Below are 10,088 nucleotides of genomic sequence, written 5' to 3'. Positions count from 1 at the left end.
GGCTCAGCATTATTATCCCCATTCGGAAGATGAAGACACTGAGGCGCAATAGGCTCATGTGGGTTTTTCAAGGTCCACGGCTGAACCAGGAATACAAGCCAGGGGGAAAATCGTTGCCCCATTGAAGTTAATAGCAAAACTCCTCAATAGATCCGCTCTCCTGATTCCCAGTCTGATGCCCTTGGGACTGGAGTTGTGGTGCTCAACATTTTTCCATATGACCCCATGTTACAACAGAAAAATGTGGGGACCAACCCTCTCCCCTGCAATTCCAACACCCCCTTCCCATCTAGCCATAAATAGAGGGTGGTTGCAACCCCTGTGGCCCTGTTCATAACCCCCAGGTTGAGCTGCACTGTCTCTTCTAGATGAGTTTGATGCACTGAGGAGAGATGTTTGCTAGAAAGCCATAGGTGAATCATTCAAAAACAAGTTTGGCTAAAAAAAACCCAGGGTCTGACATCTGACTCTTCAACTTCTTGTGGAATTTGGGCTGACTATGTTGTAGCTGTCATAATCCTCACATTAGACAAATGCAGACACTTCCTATCCCCCGACAAGTGTCAGCTGTATAACAAAACAATGTAGTCAAGTAAACTCACTGATTCTTTTTTATATGGGCCTATTTGATGAATATGGATTGGGCTGCTAGAACAAAATTAAAATTAGGGGTGAAACCCTGGTCCTATTGAAGTCAATAGCTAAACTCCCACTGACTTCAATGGAGCTGGGGTTTTACTCTAGAATTCCAAGACTAATGCGAAAGTTGACTATATCTTGGAACTGTGCACAGTTAGGCTGATTTCTATAAGAGCTATGGATATGACTTCAATAACCTTTACAATAAAACAAAGCTCTAACCTAGCAGCATTCCTTTTGTTTTAGACTCTCAAACATTTCAATCTTCCTTTCCCCCCCCCCTTTTTTTTTTGCTGCTGTTGTCAGGTATAATACGACGTGTATGTGCCTTTTCCAAGGTTTATTTCATTTTGTCTGAGCTCAGTCACAGATTCTAAAGTATAAAAACCAAGAATACTGGCAGCTCTAAGGAAATACGAGAAGCACTGTCTGGGAATGCAGGAATGTGGGATACATGTTGCAGTGTGTTCTATAACAAGATAATACATGATCTACCATGCAAACGTGATGGCATTGTATACAGAATGAGAAGATTCATACTCAAGTTCAACAGCTGGAAGGGCACTGAGCTATGAATTACAGTATCGCCCCTCCGCCCTCAACCCAGTAAATGTCTCTTTCCTTCTAAAGTTTCCTTGTCTTAAGGAAAAAATAAATGATTGCAGAGTCAGAGGTTAGCATTGAGTAAGCGAGAGTGGAGCTAGTATTGAAGGACAGAGACACACCATTATTATAATAATAAATAAATAAATAATGGAGATACCCCATCTCCTAGAACTGGAAGGGACCTTGAAAGGTCATTAAGTCCAGCCCCCTGCCTTCACTAGCAAGACCAAGTACTTACTTTGCCCCAGATTCCCCAAGTGGTCCTCTCAAGGATTGAACTCACAACCATGGGTTTAGCAGGCCAATGCTCAAACCACCGAGCTATCCCTCCCCCTGTTTTGAAGTTAGAAGGCAAAAGACTACAGAATCCTCCTATTCTGAAATCCCACATACAGTGAGATGGGAAAGAATAGAAAATGAAGATCCCAGGATCCCTCATAAGGCCTGAAATACGGTCAGACCAGGACAAGCAAATGATAGTGGAATTGATGTGGCTGTTATTCATGGTCAATGAATCACAGGGTAACAATCACAACTACAAACTGAAAAAGTCAAGGGCATGGAACTTACTTATGTCCTAGGGCTATAATAATTCGCCCACCCCATTTCAAATTTTACTATTCAATATGTGTTATTTATGCATTCTTCCAGGCAGGAACTTTTTTTCATTATATTTTATCATCTTTCCAGAGTACTCATGTTGTGTGTGCAGTTGTGAGTATGCACTGTAGCACACACAAGACCAGGCTCAAGAGTACTGGGAAAAAAGCAATACTATATTTTTCCATGCGCGTGGACATTAATCAACAATCTAATGCTTAGAAAGGGGAAATTACCATTTGTATACAGTCTCTTTAGGGAGATAAGTCACTAACTTTAAAATCTCTGCCACCACTGGACCGTGACCACTGACTTGACTGGACAAATGCTATGGGGGCCAAAGCAATGGAGATGGGTGCAAATATTAGTGATTCAAAAATTCATATAGAAACCACTCATTGACTTTATAGCGATGTGGGTTTTTTCAATGGGTGAGTGTGGGCATATTTTACTTTGGGGGAAATAGATCTTTTGAGCTTTAATTCACAGCTCTGTAGGTCTCATCTACAGCTGCTTCATACAATGATGCTGTAAGGATAACAGAGATATAGCCAAGTGCAGATATCATCCATTACCCAGCCTACTTTTGTTTCCAGTGTCAGATTTTGGGAATAAAAATAATTGTATATCCGCATGTCATGTAGGGTGATACCTCACTTTTTGACATACTGGATAATGGGCCTCATGGAACGGAAACAGCACTTTGGTTATTGATCTGTGACCTTGTGAACTTTAACTGATATCGGACACTGGCTACAGACATTTTGGTAAAGTGTGCTGTGGTTAAGAAGTAGGAGCTAAGGTAATTTAACTCGGATTTGCAATTAGATCATCATTTGCAGCTGTTGAGGTGCATTCCATGTCAGTTTATGAAGCACCTTTTTGCCAAAGTGAGTTTGGGTATAAAACATATTGAAAAAATAAGTCAATACTTTATGGGGACCAAGTAGCTGAGTACTTATAAAATATATAGCATGTCACCTCTAGTCTACTCATTCAAATCCTGCTCATTTCCATAGAGATTAAACATTTTCGGTATATGATGGCTGTTTAGAATCCTGTGTGAAATGAGATGATGGGCTCAGTTTAGTTCCTCTTGTCCTCTTCACAGCTGGCGCTAATGGACATTTTCCTTGGCAATGTTAACAGAAAGGCCAAACAATGAATTGTCATAGAGCGTGAGTTACCTTTCAACCCTTAGCCGTGGTCCCTTCCACGTAAGGGTTAAAGCTCTATTTTTCACTGGTGGGTGGTGTGCGGAACTTGCATTGCCGCTATTGCCTATGTATTATTTATTCTATGCATTTCCTGAGCATACCCTCATAGAGCAGGAGAGCATCAGACGGCATTCCTTTAATAGACCCCATCTTTATATATCCCTCTTCCATATCTGTGTTAGTCTGCGAATATAATAACAGCAGTTCTAGTTCCAAGGCATTGTATCTATATTAATTAATCTCCACAAGGGCTCTCTTAAAGATAAGTATTATTGTCTCCATGTATAGATAGGAAAACCGAGGAAGACAGACACTATGACTTACCCAAGGCCATACAGCAAGTCACTGGGAAGCCAGGATTGGAACGTCAGTGGTCCAGGCTCCTAATCTTGTGTTCAACCCATTAGACCCTCCCACAGGTGTCTACTAGCCCACTGAGGTGCAGAGAATTTATGTGCATACATCCTATTACTATGAATGGGAGCTACATGCACATATTCCCCATTAATCAAAGGGGGAGGTTGTGGAGCAGCTCTCTGGATGATTATGGTGTTTCCACATTTTATTGTCTAGGGCACAGCATTTATTTTCTGGTGACTTCATATTCCGACGTGATGAGCCCCATATGTTCAAACCTGTTGGCACTTCCCAACAGGATTAACAAATTACAATAAAATGTGTGACTTTTTCTAACAGAACCTCCGTGTGTAAGGGTAATGCACACCCTTCCCATATCCCATTACACCAGGGTTCATTGGGAGGTCACAAATAGGGGCAGCAGTGGTCCCCTGTGGGGCTCTGTAACTTTTATAACCACCATAAAAAGGAGTTTTTACACTTTCTTGGGGAAAACTGAGGTATTTTGTAGAGGTTTGACGTAAAGTCAATAAGATCTCTTGCCAAAAATACTATGGCCTGCCATTCTACCAATCAGCGCATAAACATTCTATGCTGCACTCTGTATTTTCACATAATGGACAGACTATGGTAAACATTGGGATCAAGATACTTATGCACAAAATAACAATTTTGTGGTTTCCAAGTGATGAAAACACTTTGCAAATAAAGCATTTGTCTCCTGAGAATTACACCATCTAATTTAATTTTCTCCTAAATCAAATAGTGTATTAATCCCCAATTGAAAACATGTTTCAGTTGCACAAACAATATTTAAATAATATAATAGAGACATCTTTTATAAATATGTGTAAACAAATTCCACAGAAACTAATGCGGGGGCTATAATTAATAGAAATGCCAAGTGCCAGTTAACCAGAAAAACTCAAACATCATAAATCTGTCTCCAGCTTTCTCACATATACTAATGGATAGATACTCTAAGCCTAAATATTTAACAATCACTAATTCAAATACCTATCCATCCCTATTAAATGTGTCATGTTTTTAACTAAATGCAACATTTAGCTGAATTTCACAGAAAAGTTGCATATATTTCACCCAATAACAAAAGGCACACTTTTTGAAGAACATCCTTTTTAAGAAATAACGTATTTAGCCAGCTGGGGAATTACACAAATCACCTATCTATTAAAAAGAACACACATTGTTTTTCCCTAATAGTGCTGATGGGCAAAATCTACCACAAACCATTATTTTCTACCGTACAGTATTGTACATCCTGGCTCAAGTTCCTAGAGTTTATCAGGACCAGATTGGCAGCCTAGGCTGCTGAAATCCAACACGATATTGAACGAAACTGTGAATTATTTACATAGAATTCTGTGGCTCTTTGTGCCACCAGACTATATTATGTCTCTCGCTGTAATTTAAGCCCTTTTCTTTTATGTCTCCTGAGAGAACTGAAGTACATGGAAGATGCTGGTGACTATCAGCCTTCACAGACTAGACCTTCAGTGTTTTGTTACGCATTAGAAGTATTACTATTTGAATTTAACCACTTTAAATAAGTAAAATGTAAGTAACCATTGACAGCTATGATTTACTCTCCCTTCTCAATTATTTGATTTAGAATCTGCATCCATCTGCTGATTTATTAAACTGTGTACAGCGCAAAGGGATAACCAGAATTCTCCTTCTGTGAAGCACGGTAATGGATAGACACTTCTCATGCACTTAGGGAAGTTATAAGCTGACATGTTTATTTAGTACTTTCAACAGAGCTACATTTTTTTAAAATGCGCACTCAAATAATCTCAGTTATCAGTTGTCCTTTCACAATTTATAATTTGTTGTTTCCAGGGAAGAGCACAATATTTTCAACTGCTGCCTTTAAAATCCACAGCGAGGACACCAGGTTTTAATGGGGCTGCTTCAATATGGCAAATCCTATGCCCCTTTCCACTATACCTGCTGTTTTCTTTACGTTCCCAGCTAGTTGGTTTACTTCACAGGAAAAGGATGAACTTTTTTTTCTGCCACAGTGGCTCCTGTTTTTCACTGATCAACAGAAGGAGGCCAAGTACAGTAGCTTGAACCTGTCCTTTGGGGGCAGATGGCACAGCCCTTAAGTGGCTCCCCTTGCTCTCCTGCCTAGACCTGCTGAGACTGACTCTGGCCACATGGGGGAGGCCACGGGCAGATATTAATACTCCCTGCTGTGAGTAAGTGGACAGGAAAAGGAAGGAGAGTCCAACCTCTTCCTCTTCTTGCTAGCCAGGAACACAGGACGCAGTAAACATCTCAGTCTCCCTCTCTTGAGCAAGTGGGGAGCAGGGGACTCTCTGGTCTGCTCCCGGGGCAGTACAGTCATGCATTGACCCTTACTCAGAGTAGATTGTAAAATGTCAGCCTCTCCCTTTATGATTAGCTGTGAAAGATTTTACAGAGCTGGCAGTGATGCTCTCTGTCACAGCTGTTTTCATGATACGAGGCAGTTCCAACAGCCTTAACGGCACTTTTTTTTTTCCTCTGGTGTGATGGGTTTGGGTCTCACCTTCAGCATTATTTTAAAACGTCAAGGCCCAGTTGAGGAGCCTATACTCACACCAGGATGAAATTCACTGCTCAGAACAGATCTGAAATGAGACTTAAGTGGGGCTTAGATCCATGTGCTGCCTCTTTGCACTGGTGAAAAGGGTGGTGAACTTCACACACTGTGGAGTACAGAACCTAGGAGCACTTTAGTGGGGCGAGACTGACGTGGAGTGACAATTTTTCCAGATCCCGTGAGACATCCCTGTGTCTAGCAAGGCATTTGGACTCTGCTTATCAATGAGTTTTTAGTTTTTATTTATTACTTATATTATACTAGTGCCTAAATGTCCCACACAAGACTTTACATTTTAAATACCCAAAGTAGACAAAGAGGGGGGAGAAAGGAAGTATTATGATCCCAATTTTATAGACCGAAAACTCAGACAAAAAGGGATTAAAACCCCAATTCAACAGACTATTTAGGAATATGTTTAGCTTTAAGCCTAGTGCTTAAGCCCTTCCCTATCTGGAAAAATGTTTCAGCCCATGCTTTACTTTAAGCACATGCTCCCAATGGGACTTAATCAGGAATTCAGCCCATTTCTAATTAGTAAACCTGAGTAGGCAATATATGCCTTAATCCAGGAGTGGGCAAACTTTTTGGTCTGAGAGCCGCATCGGGTTTCCGAAATTGTATGGAGGGCCGGTTAGGGGAGGCTGTTCCTCCCCAAACAGTCAGGCGTGGCCCAGCCTCCGCCCCCTAGTTGACCCCTCCTGCTTCTTGCCCCCTGACGGCCCCCCGGGACTTCTGTCCCATTCAACCCCCCCCATATTCCCTGTCCCCTGACAGCCCCCAGATCCCCACCCCCGACATGCCCCCCACCTCCCCATCCAACCCCTCCTCTCATTCCTGACTACCCCCCGGAACGCCTGCCCCTGACTGCCCCCCGCTGTCCCATCCAACCCCCCCTCTCCTTCCTGACTGCCCCCTGGGAATCCCTGCCCCCATTCAACACCCATGTTCCCCGCCCTCTGACCACTCCGACCCCTATCCACACCCCCGCCCCCTGACCACTACCCTGAATTCCCCTGCCCGCTATCCAACCCCCCGCTCCCTGCCTCCTGACAGCGCTGCCTGGAGCACCGCTGGCTGGTGGCACTACAGCCGCACCACCCAGAGCACCAGGACAGGCAGCGATGCCGCCCGGCTGGAGCCAGCCACGCCACCGTGCAGCACAGAGCACCGGGTCAGGCCCCAGCTCTACAGCTGCACTGCCCCAGGAGCTTGCAGCCCCACCGCACAGAGCATTGTGCCGGCGGCGGGGCAAGCTGAGGCTGTGGGGGAGGGGGAACAGCACGGGAGGGGCAAGGGGCTAGCCTCCCGGGGCAGGAGCTTGGGCCAGGCAGAAGGGTCCCGCGGGCCGGATGTGGCCTGCAGGGCGTAGTTTGCCCACCTCTGCCTTAATCTCTGGTTTCTTTAAATCAAATCTGCATCTGTCAGTTGTGGTCTAAAATTTGACCTTCTGTGAAACGGTTATTGCCTGGGGTGGAAAGTCCTCGATCTCCTAAACGTTCATACAGACGAATGGGGAAAAAAGCCACAATTTCATCCTCAGAAATGGGGAAAAACCCTCAAAATAATAACACACTACAACTCAGTTCAGTGCAAGAGCTACTGCTGCTTCTCTGAAGCAGGCAATTATCATGCACTGTTCAGTGCATCTTCCTACCTACATCATCTCAGTGCTGGTGCAGCAAAAGGAGAAGAAAACCAAGCGATATCCATTAGCTTCTGTTACATCAGCAATGCAGCAGACTGTAAGGGTTGTCAAATGAAAAGAGACACGATGAGCAGGGGGAAAATGCATTGTATTTTCAAGTTCCTATGAGGGTAACAACAAACAGCAGAAAGAAAAAAAATTAAACTCTGTAAAACAAAGTAGTTGACAGCATCCTTTTCATTCTAATAGGGCTGGATAATTCAATCTGTAGACAGGTACTACAGAGTACGAATAACATTTATAGGAACATTTTCCAATTTCTTTGCAGCCTAAGGCATTAAGTTGCCATTCATTTCTTCAGAGATTAATCTTGCTTTGTCAAAAAGATGTAGATTAAGGGGCTTTGTTCATGAATGACTTTATATCCCATGAGAGTGTGATTTTCATGAAAGTTACACAGGAAATTGACTCCCTCAAACCTCACCCGTGGAATGTCTGAGTACTGGTGACTGCAGGTTTATTCATGGGGCACCTCTGACAGCTTACACCTGGCTCTTGGACTTCTGAATAAATATGTATTTTTGTTCTTTGGTTTGTTGACAATATTCAGTCTAAACGTCAGGAGATGACAAGTATGTCTTGAAGAATCTTGGGAAGCCGTGACACAAGGTCATTTCAAGAGACCTGGGGAAGGTTACGTTCACTGATCTTGTAAGGTGCCGAGTGCTCTTAACACCCTTTGACTTCAAAGAGATTTGGGAGTGCTCGGCCCCTTCACTGGAGGTGCTTAGAACTTTGTAAGATTGGGCCCCAAATGTGCATCTTGTGTCCAGTCACTCCTATAATTCAAATCTGAACTCCTGTCATCCGGGGATTTTTTTATGCTTGGCTGTTGAGCACAAACAAATAAACAATTAATTAATGATTAGTAGAAAAAACCCCAAACGATCACATGACAGATCATACTCTAGAAGCCTGATTCACCACTCTGTTACTCCAATTTTATACCAGTGTAACTCTACTGAAATCAACAGCATTACTGCATCATTAAATCAGAGTACTTCTGTAGCCACTCAAGCTGGAAGTCTTCTCTTGAAAATATTATTAAAATTATCTATACGGTGACCTCAGAACAGCCAGACCACTTCAAACTGTGAGCTTATCAGACCCCACCCTCCCCAAGGTAACCAGTCACCCTGAGTCGGTACTTGGATGGAATGCCTCCATGGAACACTTGGGTGCTCTATGTATTGATGTAGTTATTGATGTTAGCAGGATTCAGTAGTGGAGAAATGCCCCAGCAGGGTGCCTCCCCCCAATACAGGCAACCATTTAAAAAGCTCATTGTGTGTTATAACAGTAGGGTGGTAGCCCCAGTGTTTAACCACAATTCTAGAGCTAGTAATAAAATGGCACAATTTTTTGTGGAAATTTGTCATTTTTGTAACCATCTCTACCAAATTGTCACCTAGGTAATGCCACTCTGCCATCCTACATTTCTGCTGTAATTTTCACAGGCTGTGGTACATGTTATTCATGAGGAGTGCTGTTGCTGTGCATTGTTAAACAGGTGCTATATTTCATCCCAGAATTGGCTTCCCTTCAATACAAGGCAAAGCATGTTGGAGTGGGGGGACGTGCCCTGGTGACAGAGGATTTGAAAATGCCTGAAAGAAAAATTTATATTATAATCCTTCTTTGTAGACATTGTAAAGCCCCCTTGCATGAAAGGAGCTATAGCAATGCTAGAACATGCTCATCATAAACACGTCTAAAAATAAAAGCTCACAACTTGCAAGATACGTGCTACTGGAAAATGGCAACACACCAAATATAACAGCCACCTACATACTTCTATTAAACAGGTGTATCATGAAAAGGAGAGACAGAAGCCACCCCGATAATATTTATTCCACAAGCTTGTTACATTTAAAAAAGAAAGCAAGAAAATAAACACTAATAACACGGTAGCACTAATATCTTCAGTCCAAGTACTGTAAATTCATAAGCAACTGTGGCTTGATGTTTTGCCATTCCCTTCGGCCATGCAAGAAGTTTATAGCTTCACATAGCCAACTGGCATGGAGGTTACCATGTGTTTCATCTCTATTCACAAAAGTCAAAGCCCAGCCAAGCAGTATGAGCTTTTCCTTGCAAAGCCTGTGAATTTTTGTTGCATTACAGTCAGGCCATGTTTGGAGGTTGAAGGTAAATATGGACTGTTTATGTCTCAATATATCATGAAGCAGCAGAAAGCTGTGAAGGAGAGTAAGAGTTCGGAACAAATGCAAATAGCTAAAAAAAAAGTATCCAGCATGATTTGATTCACCTAAAGTGTTGCCATTTGTTGGGGCTGGTACGTGTTGGGTGCCTTTGGAAAATCCCAAATCCTTGTGTTGCCAGACAAAAC

The sequence above is a fragment of the Chrysemys picta genome, chromosome 8, assembly GCF_011386835.1.
Source record: "Chrysemys picta bellii isolate R12L10 chromosome 8, ASM1138683v2, whole genome shotgun sequence".
In the NCBI taxonomy this organism is placed as follows: Eukaryota; Metazoa; Chordata; order Testudines; family Emydidae; genus Chrysemys; species Chrysemys picta.
This window is presented reverse-complemented; position numbering follows the sequence as displayed.